Genomic DNA, 23063 nt, shown 5'->3' with positions numbered 1-23063 from the left:
TTCAATAACAATGGAAATCTCACATGAAACATTTCGGAAGTAAAGCTCTGATCGTGGCTGTGGAAAAATATTCAGGACTTTGCTTTAGCCTTCACAGCAGGACATTCTCCATCAAGGATTTCTTCTTTATCTCTAATATGGCAAAAAGAAAGGTAGCTTAAAAGAAAAAACTGGTGCCTCTGCTGATGGCAGGGTGGGGATTAACGCTGACATAAACTACTGAGAAAGGCATAAGTTGGAAAACATTTTAGTTTTGTGCTGGGAAGTTTTAATTTAATATTAATAGCTAAAATGTGTATAGTACTTTAAAATTTACCAAGCACTTTACCTATATGTGTTCCCTTCATCCTCACAATAAACCCATGAGGAAGGATCCTAATAAATTGCCTTATTTTGGTGGGCTTGACTCATAGGGTGACAATACTTGGAGGACAGAAGCATGACTGGCAGTGTTATTGGATATTATCATTATGTAATAAAAGATCAGGATGCAAGAGTAATACTACCACTCACCTAAAACGCAGGGGAGCAATATAACATTTGATATATGGAATCAATATCATTTTGATAAGTGAAGCTGGTCCTCCAGACAGCCTACTAAACAGGATGACAGCTTAACATCTTTTTAGAGAAGTTTCCTATCTCTCGTCCAATCAACTGGAGTGCTTAAGACCAATCATTTGTTTCCAAGCTTTCAAAATTAGCCACATTTATATGAGATCCCAGGGTAACCTTAAACTTCAATGTTCCCAAAGATTAGTGATTTCATCAATGTGGGACCTCACTCCATTAACATGATTGCAACCTTCCCACACTTTAATGGATGATTTTATGAGTTGCTGTGGCCAAAGCATTCATCACCTAGTGACCCGCCTTCAGTGTTGACTCTCTCTGCATTTAACTAAAGGTCAGTGGCAGGACCTGCTCCTCTGACATAGCTCTTAACTATCCAGAGTTACATTCAAGCCATGATGAAGCAGAATACCTTATTACATCCTAAAATAAGAACTAATATGTAGCTGGATCAGTATTTCCCCAAAAAAATATGCAGTCTTGACATTTTGTTGATAAGGAAACTGAGATCAGAGAGGGAAGAAGTGATCTAGCCAAGGTTATAAACCTACGTAGTTTTCATAGAGGAGGGTCTATCAATTTCCAGTTCAGCGGTCTTCAAACTACATACACCATGTTAACAAGATGTTCCCTAATATAATAATGTGTCCTAAATGCATTTATTTACCTCAAAAAATTCCAGGTAGTCATAGAGACAAGTACCTTGAATATTATTTAAGTGATTAATTTAGATATTCACTTATTGATTTCCATTGTTTCTGCCTAAAATTCTCTCCAATGTATTTCATATCCTAAATGCATTTCTGATTTTATATGTATACTAAACTCAAACCAGGATAAATGAAATGCAGACATATGATAGTATTTTCTCTCATCCTTTGACTACATTTCAAGGTTCATTTAATGGTATTTGTGATATTTAATGCAAGATGAGAAAGTAATTTGACTGAAATCTACTGTAATAGCACTTTGTAATAGCAGTTCAGACTGCTATACTTTGCATTACTCTCAGAAAGAAAAAAGAAAAAAAATATATATTAAGCTTATCGTAGGACAATCAACTTGATTGTAATCCTTTCAGGGGAAAAATGTCCTGCCACACACATAATTTAATTGTTTTAAAATATAATTTTTTTTTAGTTTGAAGGTTATTAGAATCTATTATATATGGAAGTTCAAAATATATTCATGGACATTTTTGCTCTAATTCATAATTTTTTTAAAGTTGCCAATTACATTGCTACCTTGTCTTCACCATTCAGTAGTTTAATGCATCTATAATCTCACTGGTTCAGACATTCCTTCCCCTGGTAAAATTCACAATCCATTCATGCCTTCCTTCTTATCCTATTTGCTCCTTGTCATTTTTTTTTCTCTTTTTTTTCTCCTTAAAGCTTCTCTAGGGGATTATGTTTGAAGTCCTCCTATGGTCTTAACATTTCATAGGTACTAGTCCAACTTTTGGTCTGTCCGTCGTTCACTTCTTCTGTGTGACCACTTGTCTTTTCCTTTCCCCTCCATGGTTATACTTGTCCTTGATCATATCTTTTTTGTCACCTCTTGCTCACAGTTCATCTTTGGCAGAATGCTGCGGCCTAGGTTTATACCTACCATGTATCTTTTGGCTTCCCTCTGGGTCACATCCAACTGTGATTTATCTGAGAATATGGTGTTCCAAGATTCATGGCCAAACAGATGTCCTCATGAAATCACAAATCTTTGGAGTATTAAAACATGGCCAAGGAAGTTCTTACTGTTAAACTGTTTTAAACCTCCCTTAGGCAGAGGATCTGAGATATCATTCATTTACTTGAACTCTGGGAGAAAACAGCTGAGTCAAGGGAAGGTATTGATTATTTGCTGGGGGAGTTTGTCATTGGGCAAATGATATGACATTCTTGCGACTACCATGCTTCATTGATCTTACATTACATACAACACTGATTATTTAGAGAGTGGGACTTTCTATATACTGCCGACGTACATTATAGAAGCGGTGTGATTACTTTTTCATAAACTAAATTTCTGTGTACAAAAACATGAAAATCCTTGGAATCATTCAAATCTTTGACCAGTTTCTGAAATACAATCCATGCCCCTCCACTGCTATTTAATCCTGGGCCCAGTTCACTGTCTTTGCCCAAAAACCGCTATACTAATCCATTGGACTGAAAATCTAATTGTATGTCATCGACAAGGAAGAGATCATGTTAATCTTCTTGTTCTTGTATAGATTGTTGGACAATTTTCATTTAAGTAATTATAGATTTCATGAGGAAGACTTTGACAACTACAGTCTTGGAGTCTAAATGTTGCATTTTTGTTGTAACTGATATATTGTTACAAATGGTAACAAAGTCATTTTGGGAATGATATGCTATTAAAGGAGGAGCTAACTCAGGCTGATGCTTAGAACACAGAAATTATACTCAAACTTAGTACGGTAGTACTCAGGTCACATAGATAGAATATGTCTCTCACTTAAGAGAAGCATGTTTGGTCAGCAGGGCAGGGTACAATGATTCCCACGAGTAACCTTAGGACTTGTGCCAGCTCTGAAGGACCTTGACTCTAAGAGATTGACCTTTTTATGCCCTTAGACAACAGGGAAACATGTTAACCCAGCCTGAACTCAACAAGAGTTTACTTCAAGGGATACAAAAATTGAACGTTAACAAACTGTACCAAATAAATGCCACGGGCAGCTTTGTCATCTTTAAGGGAAAAAACAAAAACAAAAACAAACAAAAATTAACCAGAAAAAAAAAAAAACTAACACAATCCATGTAGCAAGGGAGATATCTGGTAGATATCAATCTTAATACATATACCCAAATATATTCCGATTTGGCTTTGTTTCCATTTATTTCCAATGTTTTAAAAGCTAATGCTGCTTATGCTCATCACATTCCTCATCCTCCCTGTATCTGTTTATTCTCTAATCAGATTCTTATAAGTGATTTTGTATTCTAACTGAGCTTACCTTTGGCCAGAATGTCATTGCAATTGTGAAGTACGGTAGGATCATCAGACTAAAAGGTTCCTTAAATGCTACCTAGTATAGCCACCCATTGGGTTTTTTTGTTTGTTTGTTTGTTTGTTTTTTTATAGATGAGGAAACTGAGGTCCAGGGATTTTGAATAATATGCCTAAATTCACACAAGTAGAAAATTATATGCATCATATTTCAAACTTTTAATCCAAAACTTATGCTTTTATTTGTGCTGTGCTTCCTCTCTATCGAGGTTGTTTGCCTCTGTCTGAGATTATTTCTCAGTTTTTTGGTCTCTTTATCATGGCAACTATTTTGTATTGGTTAAACTCTTACAAGAAAAAGTGAACATTAAGTTTGCCTTTTTTTCCTCTTTTTTTTATGGCACAACCAGATTAAAATTTAATTAGAAAACACTTAATAAAATAAATAAAAAATCAAGACTAATTTGTGGTTTTCTAAGTCATATGGTAACTATGGTCACCAGATATCTACTTATCTATTTGTAATTGAATTTGACACCATTGTATAGAATATGTAGCATTACATTAAAAAATCACATACATTGGATCAAGCGCAAAGGTCATACAATTTGTAATTGATAACATCACTTGTTGAGATTATATTTTAAGTACACATTACGTATAGTATCTCCCCAAACTTTGTCCCTGAAAAAAAAAAACTTAATGTAGTTTTAAGCTTTATTAACTTCAGAATACAAATGATAATCTTAGGAAAAAACCCAACATTTTGAAAAGTTACTTACATTTGAAAATATTTATGTTTATTATAAAATTCAACATAACCACTGTTTTGTGCTCTATATCACAGCATTCAGGTTTTTTTTAATTTGTAAAAAAGATCTTTATCCGCAGCTGCTCAGTGATTGAAAGGCTTTCATTTGTAATCTTAGCCTTAAGATCATCCAAGGAGATTCTGATGCATACATGACAGTTTTTATGTGACATCACAAGAAAAAGTCAAATGGATATAGATAAGATGACCAAGCAAGAAAAACTTTTCTACCAATCCACAGGTCTCAAAAAGTGTCATCCAGAAACTGTCACACATACATTGCACAATGACAGGATACTTCATTATGTTAAATTAAAATTAATTTTAAAAATCTAAATTATAGGAAAAAATTTAAGTAAACTTTTAAATGATTTTCTTTTAAAAGTTAGCATTTATTCTTCTGAAACTATTAAAGCCTAAAACTTCACCAACATAAACTTTTAAGACACTCTGTATAGTCCATTGATAACTTTTATACTACTATATTTGTTGCCTTTTCTCCCATTATTCTTCTTGTATCATATGGCAGGATCATTACTTGTCAGGTAGTCCTGATGTTTATTGTTATTATTATTTTTTTATTTTAAAGAATATTTCCCCCTGATTACATACTAAAAAAAAGTGTAGCATTAACTTTTACAAGATTTTGAGTTCCAAAATTTTATCTCTCCCTTCCCCCCTTCGCCTCTTCTGAAAAGGGTAGGGAGTTTTATATATTTTATACATGTGCTGTCAAGTAAAACATATTTACTATTCATCAAAGTTGTGGAAGAAGAAACAAATCAAAAAGAAATAAAAAGAAAACCACAAGAAAGGATAAAGGAAATGAAAAAAAAAAACATGCTTCAGTCTGCATTCAGAGACATTAGTTCTTTATCTGGATAGGGACAGCATTTTCCTTCGTGAGTCCTTTGAACTTATCTTGGATCATTGTGCTGCTGCGAAGAGTAAAGTTATTTATAGTTGATGAAACCATGATGTTGCTGATACTGTGTACAGTGTTTAAAATGTTTTCCTGATTCTCCTAGTTTCACTTTCTATCAGTTTGCACAAGTCTTTTCAGGTTTTTTTCTGACATCTGTGTGTTCATAATGTAGTATTTCACAATAGTATTCTATTACATCCATATACCAAAGATTGTTAAGTCATTCCCCAAATGCTGAGCATCTGCTCAGTTTCCAATATTTTGCCACCATGAATAGGGGTGTCATAAATGTTTTTGTACATGTAGGTCCTTTTCCTTTTTTTATGATCTCTTTGGGATACAAACTGAGTAGTGGTATTACTAGACCAAAGGGTATGCACAGTCTGGTTGCCCTTTGGACACAGTTCCAAATTGCTCTCCAGAATATTTGGATTAGTTCACAATTCCACCAACAGTGCATTAGTGTCCCAATTTTCCCACTTGCTCTCCAACAGTTATCATTTTCCTTTTTTTTCCTTTCTTTTTTTGTCATATTAGCCAATCTGGTGTGAGGTGGTATGTCAGACTTGTTTTAATGTGCATTTTTCTAATCAAAAGTGATTTAGAGAATTTCTTCATGTGCCTATAGATGTCTTTGATGTCTTCATCTGAAAACTGTCCGTATTTTGTGACCATTTATCAATTGGGGAAAGTCCTGTATTCTTATAAATTTGACTTAGTTACCCATATATTTGAGAAATGAGGCCTTTATCAGACATACTGACTGTAAAGATTGTTTCCCAGCTTTTTGCTTTCCTTCTAATATTGATTGCATTGGTTTTGTTTATACAAAAGCTTGTCGATTTAATATGATCAAAATTATCTATTCTACATTTCATAATATTCTCTATCTCCTCTTTGGTCATTAATTCTTCACCTCCCCATACATTTAGCAGGTATATTATACCTTGCTATTCTAATTTGATTGCCTATGGTACCTTTTAACAAAATGTAATTTCCTTCCTTATGTCTTTTAATTAGGTTTATTTTTGCTTTTACTTTGCATAATAGATTCTGCTCCAGCCCCTTACCTTTACTGTGTGTGTGTTTCTCTGCTTCAAGTATGTTTCTTGCAATCCACATATTGTAGGATTCTGGTTTTTGATTCAGTCTGCTATATGCTTCCATTTTATGAGAGAGTTCATTCCATTTCCATACACAGTTATGATTATTACCTGTTTATTTCCCTCCATCCTATTCTTCCTCCTGTTTGTCCTCTTTCTCCTTTCACCCATTCCCTTCTTACCAGTGTTTCACTTCTGTCTCTCACCTTGCCTAATCTACCCTCACTACTGTCAGTCCCTAACCTGGCCCTTTACTTAATCTCTGACCCCTCCTACTTCGCAGTCAGGTGAGATAGATTTCTATATCCAAGTGATTGTGAATATGATTGCCTCTTTGAGCCAATACCGATGAGAGTAAGGTAAAAGAAGTGTCTATCACCCACCTTTCCATCTTATCACTTCTTCATGTGAGATAATTTACTCCATTAATCCTCTCCCGTTCTTCTCTACCCATTGTACTACTCTTTCTCATACATTATTCTTTATGTCATTTCCTTAAATTCACCTTTATGTATATTCCTTTTATCTGTACTGATAGTACAGATTTTAAGGGTTACAAGTATGGCCAACATGACAAAACAGAAAAATGATAAATGATGGAGAAGATGTGGGAAAATTGGAACACTAATGCATTGTTGGTGGAGTTGTGAAATGATCCAACTATTTCGGAGAGCAATTTGGAACTATGCCCAAAGGGCTATAAAAATGTGCATACCCTTTGACCCAGCAACAGCACTTCTAGGGCTATATCCCAAAGAGATCATGCAAATGGGAAAATGACCCACATGTACACAAATATTTATAGCAGCTCTTTTTTGTGGTGGCAAAGAATTAGATATTGAGGGGATGCTCATCAACTTGGGAATGGTTGCACAAGTTGTGGTATATGAAAATAATGGAATACTATTGTGTTATAAGAAATGATGAGCAAGCAGACTTCAGAAAGACCTGGAAAGACTTGTATGGTCTGATGCTGAGTGAAGTGAGCAGAACCAGGAGAACGTTGTACACAGTAACAGCCACGTTGTATGATGACTAATATTGATACACTTAACCCTTCTCAGCAATACAAGGATCTAAGACATCTCTAAAGGCCTCATGAAGGAAAATGTGATCCACATCCAAAGAAAGAACTATGGAATTTGAATGCAGATTGAAGCATACTATTTGCTACTTTTTTTTCTGTTGTATTTTGTTTCCTTTCTGGTGGTTCCTCCTATTGGTTCTAATTCTTACTTACAACATCACTAATGTGAAAATATGTTTAATAGGAATGTATATGTATAGCCTATATCAGACTATGTGCCGTCTTGGGAGGGAGGTGGGGAGGGAGGGGGAGAAAAATTTAAAACTCAAAAGCTTATGAAAATGATTGTTGATAAATCAAAATAAATTAATAAAAAAAGTTACAAGTATCATCTTCCCATGTAGGGATGTGAACAATTTAAATCTACTGAATCCTTTTTTTTTCTTTTCCTTTTTTTCCCTGTTTATCCTTCTCTTGGTATTTTGAGGTCAGATTTTTGGTTTAGTTCTGGTCTTCTCCTTATGAAAGCTTGAAATTCTTCTATTTTGTTGAATGGACATTTTTTTTTCCCTTAATGTATTATGCTTGATATTACCAGATGATTCTTGGTTGTAGTCCTACCTCCTTTGCCCTCTGGAATATCATGTTCTATGACCTCTGATCCTTTAATGTTGCAGCTACTAAGTCCTGTTTGATCATGATTGTGACTCTCCAATATTTGAATTGTTTCTTTCTGGTTACTTGTATTTCTCCTTGACCAGATAATTCTGAAATTTGGCTACAATGTTCCTTAGGGGTTTTATTTTGGATCTCTTTCCTGAGGTGATTAGTAGATTCTTTGAATGCCTATTCTGCCCTCTGGTTTCAGGACATCAGGGCAGTTTTTCTTGATAATTTTTTGAAAGATGTTATCCAGGTGTTCTTTTTGATTATGGCTTTCAGGTATTCCAATGATTCTGATATTGTCTCTCCTGCATCTATTTTTCCAGGTCAGTTGTTTTTCCCATGAGATATTTTACATTTTCTTCCATTTTTTTTCATTCTTTTGAATGTGTTTGATTGATACTTGATGTCTCATAGTGTCATTGGTTTCTGCTTGCCCAGTTCTACCTTTTAAGGTGCCGTTTTCTTCAATTAGCTTTTGTACTTTTGTTTTTCCATCTGGCCAGTTGTACTCTTTAAGAAGTTGTTTTCTCTGGTGGACTTTTATATTTCCTTTTCCATTTGATCAATTCTACTTTTTAAGTAGTTTTCCAAGCTGTTGACTCTTTTTTTTCATAATTCTCTTGCATCACTCTCATTTCTTTTCTCATTTTTTCTTCCACCTCTCATATAATTTTTTTTGGAAAGGCAATCAAGGTTAAAAGACTTGTCCAGGGTCTCACAGCTAATAAGTTTCAAGTATCTGAGACTAGATTTGAATTCAGGTCCTCCTGACTCCAAGGCTAGAGTTCTATCTACTGTGCCACCTAGCTACGCCCTTATATGATTTTTAAGCTCCTTTTTGAGCTCTTCCATGTGATGTTTCTGAGCTTGAGGTCACTTCCCAGTTTTCTTTTGCATTTTTCACATAGGTATTTTGACATTGTTGTCCTCTTCTGAGTTTGTGTCTTGGTCTTCCCTATTACGATAATAACTTTCTTCGGTCACATTCTTTTTTCTTTTAATTTTTGCTTATATTTTTGGGTGATTTTTTTCCGTTTCTTTGAAATTTGAGCTCTGTACCCAGTGTGGAAGGGGCACTGTCTCAAACTTCTTATGCTAGTGGCTGCAGGCCCTGGCTGTTTACTTAGTGCTGAGGTGCTTTTGCTCTGAGGTCCATGTTGGACCCTCTAGTCTGGTTTGTGCTGAAGGTGTGGTGTGGGGATTGGTTGGCACTACTGGAAGCTATAGTGGTCTGACAACTGACCTGGGGTCCTAGTGGTGGTGTCAGGTGTGCGCTGAGGTCTGATGGGGTGTTTCTCCATTTCCCCTGAGCTGTATTGAAGCATATGGTATTCTGGTCTCTGGAGGCTGCCTATTTGCCTGGGCTATGATGGCTGGTCACTGCCTGTTTGCTTAGGCATCCAAAGGATTCTCATAGACTTTTTTCCTGGCCCTATGCTGCAGCATATGGATGTCTAGCCATTGGAGGATGCCTGTTTGTCCAGGGCTACACTGAAGCACATGGTGGTTCTCATAGCTGAAGTCTGCCTAGTCCCTTGGCTATGCTAAGTCTTTTGGGGGGTTCTAGTGTTGGTGTTTGCTTGCTCCACCACACTGGGATACAAGATCTCCCACTGGTTTGCTGAAGGGGACTTCCTGTGAACTTGCTGGGATGCTTCCCATCCTGTACTGTATTCTCCTTTCACCTGAGTCAGATGGATCTTTCTTGACAATTCTTCAAATTACTTAGGCTAAAAGATTGTTTCACACCATTTTTTTGCTGGTCCTGCTGTTTCAGGATAGGTTTCAGGGCCTTATTTTATGGTTGTTTGGAGATGAGTATGGGAGAGTTACAGCAATTTACTTCTTACTCTGCCATCTTGGCTCCCAGAAGTCCCACTTTATCTTTTTCCATTCCTCATTTTTTGAGCATTGGAATTGTGTTCAAATGGCAGGTTGAGTTTATTATAATTACGCTCAATAGCTGCATCATTTCTTTTCTTCAAACTTGAAGCAAATTTTACCTTTTGCTTGGAATAGTTGGTATCTGATTGCCTAATTCTGAGATGATGCCCTGATCAGTAATAAGCCAATTCTTTTCTGATAAAAAAAAATGGAAATTTTGTTTTTTGTGAAATATCACAATCAACAGTTTGTGGTCTCAATGATCAGAATCATTTCAGTCTCTCAATAAAGAAAGTAGACATGATCTTTAGGCATGAGGCAACTGAGTTACTAATCTTGGGATTATTTCATTTGCCTTTCTCTCCACTTATGCTTATCTTCAGAAAGAAAATTTAAGTATGTGTTGACTGGGTCTGGAGGACCTAAACATGTTGAACATATAATTTATTACATTTTCTTCTTCTATTGAAGATATTTATGTGAATCCTGCTATTGTATTTCTTTTTTTTTAAGGTTACCTTGTGTTTATCATGAACACTGTAAGACAAGGTGACCAAGTCACCCATTAAAATTGTTATTGACTTTGGGTGTATAATAAAAAAAAATCCCTCCAAGTTGTATGCCAGCCCCTCCAAGGAGAACCTGCTATCCATCCTTCAATTTAGCTATAAACTTTTTGTCTTCTGGCAATATGAGAATATCAGTATAAATATTATTCTGTTCTTCCAATCATATGTCACAAAATCATTTATCTCTAGAGCTCTAACTCTCCAAAATACTCTCTGACTCTGTCTGTCTGTCTCTGTCTGTCTGTCTGTCTCTTTGCATATATAATAAATATAGATAGATAGGTAGATAGATAGATAGGTCAATCGCTAGATGGTCCATTAATAGATAGATGGACAGTTTGAATGATTGAAGTCCCTAGAGATTAAGTGATGTGTCCAGGTTCACACATATAGTTAAAAAAAAATCAGTGCTAGGATTTGAATGTAGATGATAAATCCATACATTCATAAATCTAGAGCTATAAGGGAACTTAGAGACCATAGTATTGACCCCTTCATTTTACAGATGAGTAAACTGAGGATTAGAGAGGTTAAGTGACCGGTCCAGAATCACACAGTTAGTAGATATCAAGTACTGATCTTCTTAATTCAGACATAGTGGTTTTTCCACTGTTGGTCATTGGATAACATTTTACATGTAGATTACTAAAACATAAATTAATGTTCATTGATAGTCTTAAAACTATAGGAATCTTGGAATGCTTCTCTTCCTTTTCCAATTTTATACAATTGTCATTGTGGAAATCAACAATGAAGCTATCTATCTATACATCTCTCTGTGTATACATAAACATGCACACACTTATGTATGCTCATCATGTTTAATTTCATCACCATGGTGCTAACTCAAGCTCTGACTGACACCATCTCCCTTAGCCAACTTTCCCCTTTGATTATAGGGTTTGAAGGTGGAGTACCCAACTAATCCCAATACTTTCCTTTATAGATAGTCAGAACTGGACATTTTGGCTCATTTCACTTTGTATCTGTTGCTTTGCTTGATTTCAATTCCACAGAACAAGATGTACCTCCTGATCCTCCCCCGCTTTCCTATCTTTTTTCTGTGTTATCTCTTTCCACTACATTGTAGCCTACTTAAGGGCAGCCACTGTCTTTTTATTCATTGTATCCTCAGTACTTAGCACAGTGCCTGGGACATAGTATGTGCTTAATCAATGTTGTTTGGATTTAGATTTGATATATTTATATATGTGTACATATAAAATATATACTTTACTAAACAATCATATGTGTGTGTGTGTGTTTATAGGCTATTCTTAGTAACTGCATATGCATATTTGCATATGTGTATATGTGTACATATACATATAAACACATGCACATATACACACATGCATATATATTTATGTTTGTGTATTTGTATACATATATTTATATATCATTTATATATACATGCATGCATACATATATACACTTTATACTTTTCTGGCATGGATGTGACTATATTAAAGAGAGATTATGAAGGACAAACCAAGAAGTTGCTAGAATTAATGGAAAATTGTGTGTGTGTACACACACTTACAACAGATATACATGTATTTATAGTATGTGTGTATATTTATATGTAATTATATATATCTTGCTTGTTTCATTCCATAACCAAGGAATTAATCATTCACCACCTTGGGACTACTCTCTTGGAGATAAGAGCTAGCATACTTGTCTTTACTAGGCCTAGGAAAGCAGATTCAGACTATCTCTAGAACTCTACTGAAGAATCCTTTAGAATAACAAGTAAAGATAAATATAAACTTACTAAGAGGAGCCTTGAACTATACAAAACACAACACCAATACATGAACTTTTATAATATATTATATTTTAATATACTATATTTTATATTAGAGTAAAACAAACTCAGGCCCACCCTACTCCATAAAAATGATAATGTAAATTATTCATCGAAGATGGAAGTGTGGTGGTAACTGAAAGATTGCTTTAGAAATAATTCAAGAAAAGGGATAGGAATACTTAAATAAAGACCTTATGTATAAGATAGGAAGGGTCTGACAGTATATCTCTATATTATGTGAAAATTGAAGAACTGAAAAAGAATATGAACTTTTAAACTCCAATTCTTATGGCATCCAGTTTTTACTGTTAGCTGTTGTTGATCTAGCTTGTACTTTGCTTAAGAGCTTGGGGCATGTATAACCAGCCTATCAAAAGAATGTCTAATTTTAAATCTTTCTGTCTTTTACTTTCTTACCAGGATGCCCCTATATATGGAAAATAAGCTGGTCTCTTGGGTCTGCAGACTCAGTGTTCTCCTCCTCAACCCTCACCCCAGACTACTAAAGGGATTGCTCTCTCCTCAACTAACTCAAATAATAACACTTTGCTTCAACTTCTCCTTTATACTTACTTCACAATCAATTTTATTATGCTTATTTTTTATATCTTTCCTTCTCTTTGACTGTCAACTCCTTAAGAAGAGGAACTGGGTCATATCTATCTTAGCTACCCCACTATTAGGCACCTAATATTCAAATATTAGGCATCTAATAATCAAATTTCAAATTAAAATGTATTTTAGAAGTTGGCCATAATACAAGAGCTATATAAATCAGAATCAATTTGTCTTGTTTCTTTTTATGGCATGTAGTATCTTACAAGTTTTTCAGACTCTTCCTATGTTTTTCATGGTGTATCGTACTTCACTTGCTTTCTGAAAAAGTTTTCATTAGACAAATGTCATTGTTGTGACAAAAAAAAAGTTTACCTAACATTATCAATTACTTTTTGAAACTATGTAAGTTCATGTGCTTACAGTGGTGACCTTACTGGAAGGCTGGCAGAGATGGATTCCTCTCAATTTTTATAAAAAATTAAGATCATTTCAGGCAGTCAATACAGTAAATCCTTTATATCCAATACTAATAAAGCTTCAGCACAACTATCCACTCCTACTCTGACAACATTTACAAATAGTTCTTGGAGGAAAAAAAATACCACCACCAACAACAACAGAGAAGCCATAAGTTAACTGTATGCTGTAATTCATAAGAGTCATGGTTGACAGGGTGGAAGATAGACAGAGTATGTTTTGAAATTGGAAAAAGAAAATGTGACAAAAGGGTATTCAATACCTTCCCCAAATAAAACTTCACTGTTGGGATAGGATTACAGTTGTAAGAAAAGAAAATAAATTCCTTTCATTTTGTCCTAGATGGAGAAATCATTCACGCGTGTAGTCAGAATCATTAAGCATTTACAATGTCCAAAGCAAAGAACTAGGTGCCAGAGATACCAATAGTAATAACTTTAAAGCAATTTCAGTCTACCAAAAGAGGAACAAGGCTTGAGTAGAAGAGTTTTACACACAGACACATACACAGTCTCTCTCTGTCTCTCTTTCTGTCTCTGTCTCTCTCTCTGTCTCTCTCTTTCTCTCATTCACTCTTCATTTTGTATCTGCTGTCCTGGCTGGTGTCAACTGAACAGAACAAGATGCCTTCATGCCAGGTCCACCCTGTTGTTCTGTTCCCCCTATTTCCTGCTTCCTTTTGTGTGTTTTCTTCCACTTTAGATGATAAACGAGCAGGGACCATGTTTATTAATTGTAACCCCAGTGCTTAGCACAGTGCCTGACACACAGTACACACTTATGAATTGGATACAATTCTGATAACAGTTAGAATGTCATAAGTGCGTAGAAGAGGTCAAATAAATGGACATGAGATAGAAATCATTTATAGCTGGGAGTTCAGGGAAGCCTTCATGAAGGCAGTGGTAATTGATCTGGGAAGTGAGGAAAAGGAAAATTCTAAAAGCCAAGATACAGTTAAATCCATTTGGGGACACCTTTCTGAACTAGAATTAAAAGGTGATATCTCATGTGAGGTGCAAAATTGTCCACACCTTTAAATAGCTAAACCCTGAATTATTTGAGTAGTTTGGTTAAGGTTGCACCATAGCATATTGTCAGAGAAAGATAGTCTTACATCATAAAGCTATTCTTGGGTTTTAACATAATAATACATAAATATTATATTACCATTGTAGCTTATGCATTGAAAGAATAAATGTAAAAGATTTATTGAACACTTACTAAGTTCTGCTAAGTGCTAAGGATAGAAATGCAAAAAGTTTATATTCTAACAGTAAGAAACAAGAAAAAATAGGAGAACAGTGGCCAAAGTAGAGTACTGTGGTTTAAAAAGTCCATGGAATATTGAGTAAAGCCACAACAAAGTGAATTATCCCTTTTCAGTAGTAATGACAGTATGAATTGGTCATAGTTTTACAACTTAGAAAACTAGAAGAGATGAAATCGGGTGATACATGTATGATGGGGGGGGAGGCAAAAGATTGTTAGGGAATGAAATAAAGCAGGACTGTATCTTCTTTAGATGTAGGGTACCATGTGAGGCATTCATTAGACAGGACAGTATCAATCACCCTTCCCTAAAGTTCCATACATTTAAAAAGAAATATTACCTTCTGGGGTATGGTATTTAGTCCAGCTGTCATGTAAGAAAACTATTTTTGTAACTACATATGTATTATATATATATATATATATATATATATGAGGTTAAGTGACTTGCCCAGGGTCACACAGCTAGTAAGTGTTGTATGTCTGAGTCAGGATTTGAACTCAGGTATTCCTGAATCCAGGGCCAGTGCTTTACCCACCGTGCCACCTAGCTGCCCCATTTTTGTAACTGTATTAACTGAGTTTCATAGTCCTCATTTCAGCTTATCAGGTTTTTATATACCCAATCCCAAGAATAGCAAGTAATGCCATAGAGAAACAGAAGTAGATGACATACATTCAGCTATTAGAAAACAATGTAACTACCCAAATCAAATTCATACGGAGACATCTTGGTCCTTACTGTGTTTCTTTCAATGTTTCAAAATACTCATGATTTCATCAATGTGGGTATTTCTACCTTGGCCTGAGTTAACAGTATTTTTTTTTAGTTATGACTAAACACATATGAAATGTTGTTTTGATGTTCTACCTATTTATGCTCAACCTATACTTGTTGATGTATGTGAAAGAAGACAGTATCTCATCAGGTCCTTAGGACTTTTCAGCTTCATTATACCTGCCAGTGTTTGTACTTTTCTTGCTAGTCTTTGAGAATTAAGGATCACTTCCATGCCTTGGTAAGCTATCAGGGGAGGACTTCGGTACCAAACAGAATTGTACTCACATACAAACACACAAACATTTTCTTGTTTTCTGTTGTGTCTGATTATTTGTGACCTTATTTGGTATTTTCTTGGCAAAGATACTGAAGTAGTTTGCCTTTTCCTTCCCTAGCACATTTTACAGATGAAGAGCTGAGGCAAACAGTTAAATGAATTGCTCAGAGCCACACAGCTAGTAAGTGTCTGAAGTCAGATTTGGACTCAAGAAGATGAATCTTCTTTTTTCCATGCCTGGCACAGTATCCATCTAGCTTCCCCTCCCCACCACACACACACACACACACACAATATATATATATTTGTGCATATATGTATATAAATACATAATAACATATGTATTATATATATTATTATATACACACTATACATACAGATTATAATATAATTGGACATTGGGCATCACTGTCTTAGATGTATGGGATACAAATGAAACCATTCCTGGACAAGAAGCATTTCATATTCTATTGGAAGAAACATGTACACATAAGTGAAAATAGAATATATAATAAATATAAAGTTATTTGGAGGAAACACAAGAAGATGAAACTATAAAGAAAATACTAATATGAAAGATAGGAACATTAATGTAAGCAGATTAAATACGGTAACTATAATCATTTAAAATAGGAAGAATATTAAAATGCAATTGTACTCACTATTTATAAAGACCAATCTTGTCCTCAGGAAAAAAAAGTGATAAAAACCTATCTTCTATTCTTAATGGAGAGATGAGGTACAACAAGTGTAAACACTGCATAGTTGTTAGTAGACAATTAGGTGGTTCAGTAGCTAGAACAGTCGATTTAGGTCAAGGTAGACCTAAGCTGAAATTCTACCTCAAACATTTAGAAGCTGAGTGACCCCTTGACAACTTTATTTACCTTTGTCTGCCTCAGTTTCCTCATCTACAAAACAGACATAATAATATTGCTGTGAAGATTAAGTGAGATAGTATTTGTAAAACACTTTCCAAATCTTAAAATGCTGCACAAATGCTAGCTTTTTTATGCTGTGTTTTGGTTTTTCTGTTTTCTGTGTCACAAAAGAGGATTCAACAAAGCAGGTTGAGAAAGAAGGGTGAATAAAGGGAACTAACCAGGATTTAAAATCACAGGGCATTGCTAAAGGATTTTGTTTGTTTGTTTTGTAACAAATGTAAAGGGTTTGTTGCTTGATTATAGACATCATTATACAAAATTGTTAATGGATCTTGCATCCTTGAAATGACATACTGTCTAAATGTGTCATCCAAACTTTCTGTTGAAAAGTAGTATTTTGGGACATGAATGACTCCATTGAAGGTAAGATGTCATGATGACTTTGAATACACACAATGATTAGCTCTGGGGAAAAAAAGAAAGAAATGTAAACTAGATCCTCTTTAGACTTGTCCGATTATCTTTCCTGCAATGACACACATATACTGTCAACTATTTATTATCTGTGCTAATGGAGGGGAGCAATGACACTGTTAAGCTCCTAAAGCATATATTACACTGTACTTTATGAGGCATTACAAAATATTTGGGTGGAAGATTTACTGTCTTGATTGCATTTTGGTAATTTTAATGGCGTTGTGGCATCAGGGAGATATAGCCTAGAAAGAGGCAAAGACAGAGATATTCTTTGGGTAATTGAGGGTTGACAGTATAAGGTGAGAGCATCTACTTTTCATTCCCTCCCTATAGCTCCACTGTGCTGTCCTTTGGGAAGTTGGGCTGACTTTCTGATGCTTGACAATTTGCCTTTTCTTTGTTCAAAGAAAAAAATGTATTTTTACCAAGCAAAGTAGTGAATAATGAAATAGAGGATCTCCTTTAGAGGATGAGGTGCTCCAAGATCCAGTCAAAGAGAGCATTAGGGTAATACCTAATTGGCTAATTCTTACATGAAGAAGGATTCCCCCCCCCAAAGTAGATCCATGAAACACTAAATGAAATGAAGCTTCATCATAATGTTCCCTCTCTTATTTAAGATCTTTGCACAGTTGACACTTTCTGGGAAAAGTTCCAACCTACTGTTTACTTATTTCATGGAAGCTTTCAGGGAGGATTGAAGTTTCATAGAGATCCAAGGCACTTAACTAATGGGAAGGGCCTAAGACAGTTGTGAGGAAACGGTCCATCTTGTTGCTTTTACTTATGAATTAAGGGAGAAGGTCATAAAGTAAAAACTTCAAGAAAGAAAACAAACACACAAATTCAAGCAATTTCTAGTTCTCCTTCAGCCCCTACACCTAACTTTTGCTTATTTAGCAAATTGTGAATTAGATTAAAGGCACAGTGAATTTTCTTTGGCTGAAATATAGCAATATTTAAGTACATGAATCTGTTGACAGAGACTGCATGTCTTTCTTTTTTCTTCAATGTATTACACGTGGAATGAACCATAAAGAGTTAAGACTCAAAGAAGTTAAGGGGTAGGCAATATGAAGAAAGTGAAAAAATGAAATCTTTAAGGCGAAAGTTGATAATTACTTACTTCCAGCATTGATAAACAGAAGATAATGTAGAAAATGAAGAGGAGTACATTCATTTTCACACATTATAGAATCAGAGAACCAAAGATGGGGAAGAAATAATCTTCAAATCAGAGTGGCAGTATACTGAGGAATTGTTCTTCCTTTGTTTATGAAGAGGACCAATTACATCACGGGTGATGTCTTGGGAATTGTATTCAAGTTAGACAATTTGTTGTCAGTCTCACTCTCTTTTCCAGAGTCATTGAAGTCCCTGGGCAAAACAAAAGTCTGGACTACTGGCGATAGCCAGTATGCAGTATGTAATCTTTGCTTCTTTGATGTGCTTAATTAAAAAAAAACCCCTCTAAATTCTTGGGCTGGAAATTTTTTTCACTTTGTCTTTTTGTGGGTTCTGTTGCTCTAGAATTTGTTTAGAGCCATTTCTACAGATATTTGGAGGGGTCTGGGGGACATATCAAGAAAGTCACTGCTTTTACTCTGGTATCTTGACTCTACCCCCTAAATTCTCCACAGTACCTGTTTCAACTACCTTCATGGCCTTTGGAACAAATTGTTCTCCTCCATCCAGAACAAGTCATTCTCATCTATCCGTTCTAGTTGGAAAAGTCTTCACATGCTTGGGATAGACATCTTGCTAATTCACCAGTGGATTTGAGGCTTGTCAGTAACCCTCAACCCGGTTTAATCCATCTTGTTTTACAGGATGTGGCCACAATACATGCTATGGCTTCTTATAGCTGTGAGTAAGAGTTGGGTAATAAGGAACACCAAAGGTGGATGAGCAGTCCTGAAAAAGTCTTTGCAAGCACTCACATAAGAGGTGTTAGTGCTCCCTAAACACTCCATAGACCCCAGGTATAGGGTGTATGAAATAATTCAGTAGGGAGTTATTGAAGCATTTTGAGCAGAGGATGAAAATGGATAGATCTATGCTCAAGGAAAATTATTCTGGCAGTGAGGTGAATAATGATGTAAAAATAGATTAAATATTAACAATTAGGCTATTATAACCACATACTAGAAAGATTGTAAACTGATGGTTATAGTGGATTTATTCCTGGGATGCAGTTATGGTTCAATGTAAGGAAGATGGTAAATTTATTCCAATAAGTCAGACCACTGTCCTTTCCTATGTGTCCTTAAGTCTCAACACTGACACTGCACTAGCTGTTTTCTTAATGCTACAAGGACTAAGACAGTCTTTGACATCCTGGTGTTCCTTCCAAACTATGATGAGCTACAAGATGAGACCCCAAGTGAAGGTTCTAATTTAAAGCAGAAAATACTTACAGAGAATTCCATAGGAAAGCATTTTTTTTTAGAAATCTCATCCAATTTTTATATTTTACTGCACATACTCCACTTTAGACATCCCTTATTCTATTGAAACTTCCCTGGTTACTGTTCTGGACATTATATTATCTCTCCCATGCCTTTCCAATATCTAGAGTGAAGTCTTTCTTCATTTCCACATACTGAAATTGCTAGTTTTCTTCAAGATATTGATACGTGTTATGTGATATGATATGATATGTGATATGATAAGATATGATACCCCTTTGATATTTATGTCCTCTTTTTTATGAAATTCTTTTGTATTGTATTTTGTATTTTCCTTACCTATTTTTTTCTATTTCATATGTTGTTTCCTATCTAGTAAAATATTCTAATTGAGGATAAGGTTTGTTTCATTTTTGTTCTTATACCTTCAGGGCAAAGGAAATGAAAATAAAAAGGAGGAAATAAGTATTTAAAATAGAAAAAAAAGAAAGTGTGAAATATCTCCCTAAAAAAAAAACTGACCTGGAAAATAGATCAAGGAGAGATAATTTATGAATTATTGGTTTACTTGAAGCCATGATTAAAGAATGAGCCTAGACATCATATTTCAAGAAATTATCAATGAAAACTACCTCAATATCCTAGATCCAGAGGGCAAAATAGAAATTCAAACACTGATCACCACCTGAAAGAGATTCTAAAATAAAAACTCCCAGAAAAATTAGAACCAATTTCCAGAGCTCCCAAGTCAAAGAGAAAATACTTCAAGCAGCCAGAAAGAAACTATTCAAATATTGTGGATCTATAGGATCCCATAAAAGTTAGAAGCTGCCATGTCAAAAGAGCAGAGGGTTTGGAATATGATATTACAAAAAATTTTTTAAAAAGTTCTGGGATTACAACCAAGAATAACCTACCAAGCAAAACTGAGTATAACTTTTCAAGTGAAAAAATGGATAATTAATTAAATGGAAACTTTTATGCATACTTGATGAAAAGACCAGAGCTGAATAGAAAACATGACTTTCAAATATAAGATGAAAGAAACAAAAAAAAAAACATAAAAATGAAAGAGAAATCATAATGGATTCAATAAGATTAAAGTGTTTATATTTCTAAATGGAAATATGCTACATGTGACTTCTGAGAACTTCATCATTATTAGGGCACATAGGAGGATTTTTTTTTTTCCAAAGAGGAGATGGGAATGAGTTAATTATGTTGGGTTAATGTAAAAAATGCATAGGCAAGAAAGAGGGATGCCTTTGGTGAAGGGGAAAGAAAGGGAAGATTGGGGGAAATTATCTCACATAAAAGAAGCCAGAAGGGAAGAGCTTATAGAGTAGAGGAGAAAGTGTTGATGTGGCAGACAATGCTTGAAACTCATTCACGTCTAAAATTCATTCAAAGAGGAAATACACACACACACACACACACACACTCATTTGGTAATAGATATCTATCATAACCACCATTGAAGTAGAAGGGGAAGAGTGTAAAGAAGGGGACATGTGATAAAAAGGAGAGAAGATAAAAGAAGGCAGTGATACAAACTTTAGAAGAGGGATAGGATAAAAGGAGAAAATAGAATAAACAGAAGAACATTTGATGGAGGAAAATGAAATTAGTAATCATAACTGTAAATATGAATGATGAACTCACGTTTAAAATGGAAGCAGATAACAGAATGTATTAGAAACCAGAATCCAACAATATGTTGTTTACAAGAAACACACTTAAAACAGAGAGACACAGAATTAAAATAGGGCTGATGCAGAATCTATAATGTTTCAACTGAAGTAAAAAAGGCAAGAGTAGCAATCACAATCTCAGACAAAGCAAAAGCCAAAGTAACCTAAATAAAAGGCATAAGCAGGGAAACAACATTTTGATAAAAAGCACCAGAGACCATGAAGTAATATCAGTACTAAACATATATGAACCAAATATCATAGCATCCAATTTTTTAAAGGAGAAGTTAAATGAGGCATAGGAGAAAATGGAGAGCAAAACTATACAGTGGGGCATGTCAACTTTACCTTTCACAGCTAGATAAATCTAACCTTAATATAAATAAGAAAAAAGTCAAGGAGATAAATATAATCATAAAGAAATTAGATGTGATAGACCTCTTGGAAAAAACTGAATTTAAACATAATGTACTACACCTTTTTTTTTTCAGGTATGCATGGTATCTTCACAAAATCTGACCATGTGCTAGGGAATAAAAACCATAAAAATTAAAAAATAGAAACATTAAATTCATCCTTTTTAGGTAAAAATGAAATAAAAAATATACCTTTAATAAAGGGCTGTGACAATGTGGATTAAAATTAATTGTAAACTAAATAATCTAATCTGAAGGAAGGAGTGAGTGAACATCTCAGTGAAGCAATCAATAATTTCATTAAAGAGAATGACCAACAGGATAAAACATTTCAAAATTTGTGGGATGCAGCTAAAGTGGCACTTAGGGGAAAATTTATATCTCTAAATTCATTCAACAATGAAAGAGAGAAAGAGTAAATCAATGAATTGCACATGCATTTTATTTTTTTTTGCAAAGCAATGGGGTTAAGTGACTTGCCCAGAGTCACACAGCTAGTAAGTGTTATGTGTCTGAGGCTGGATTTGAACTCAGGTCCTCCAGAATCCAGAGCCCATGCTCTATCCACTGTGCCACCTAGCTGCCCCATGCACATACATTGAAAAAAAAACTGAAAAAAAAATCACCAGTTCAACACCTAAATAGAAAAAAAAAACAGAAAATCAGAAGAGAGATTAATAAAATTGAAAGTAAAAAAAAATCTAATAAATAAAAGTAGGAGCTTGTTTTATGAAAAAAAAGATAAAACATCTGTTAATTTTATTTAAAAAAGAAAACCTATTTGTTAGTATCAAAAATGAAAAGGGTGAATGTACCTCCAATGCAGATGAAATTAAAGTGATTATTAGAGTTATTTTGTATTAGAGTTAATTTTATTAGAGTTATTTTTTATTAGTTATTATTTAACTAGTTATTTTGTGTTAAAGTTAATTGTATATCAGTAAAACTGAAAATCTAGGTGAAATAGATGAATATTTACAAAAAAACCCCAAAAACAACAACATAAGCTGACCAGATTAGCAGTAGAGGAAATAGAACCCTTCAATAACCTTATGTTAGAAAAAGGAATTGAACAAGCCATCAATGAGGTCCCTGAGAGAAAAAAAAATTCCCAGAACCAGATGCATTCACAAGAGAATTCTACCAAACATTTACAGAACAATTAATCCAAATACTGTATAAATTATTTGAAAAATTGGCAAGGAAGAAGTCCTATCATATTATTTTTCTAACACAAATATTGTTTTGATGACTAAACCAGGGAAAGCAGAAACACAAAATTAAAAAAACCCAAAACATAGACAACTCTACTTAATGAATAGAAATGCAAAATTTAAAAAAAAAAATCTAGCGAAGAGATTACAACAATATATCACAAAGAAGATACACTATGACTAGGTGGGATATATGCCAGGAATTCAAGGCCACTTCAATATTAAGGAAACTATCAGCATCATTACCATGATTATATTAAT

Source organism: Vombatus ursinus, unplaced genomic scaffold (genome assembly GCF_900497805.2).
Source record: "Vombatus ursinus unplaced genomic scaffold, bare-nosed wombat genome assembly UNPS02014770.1, whole genome shotgun sequence".
NCBI lineage: Eukaryota > Metazoa > Chordata > Mammalia > Diprotodontia > Vombatidae > Vombatus > Vombatus ursinus.
This window is presented reverse-complemented; position numbering follows the sequence as displayed.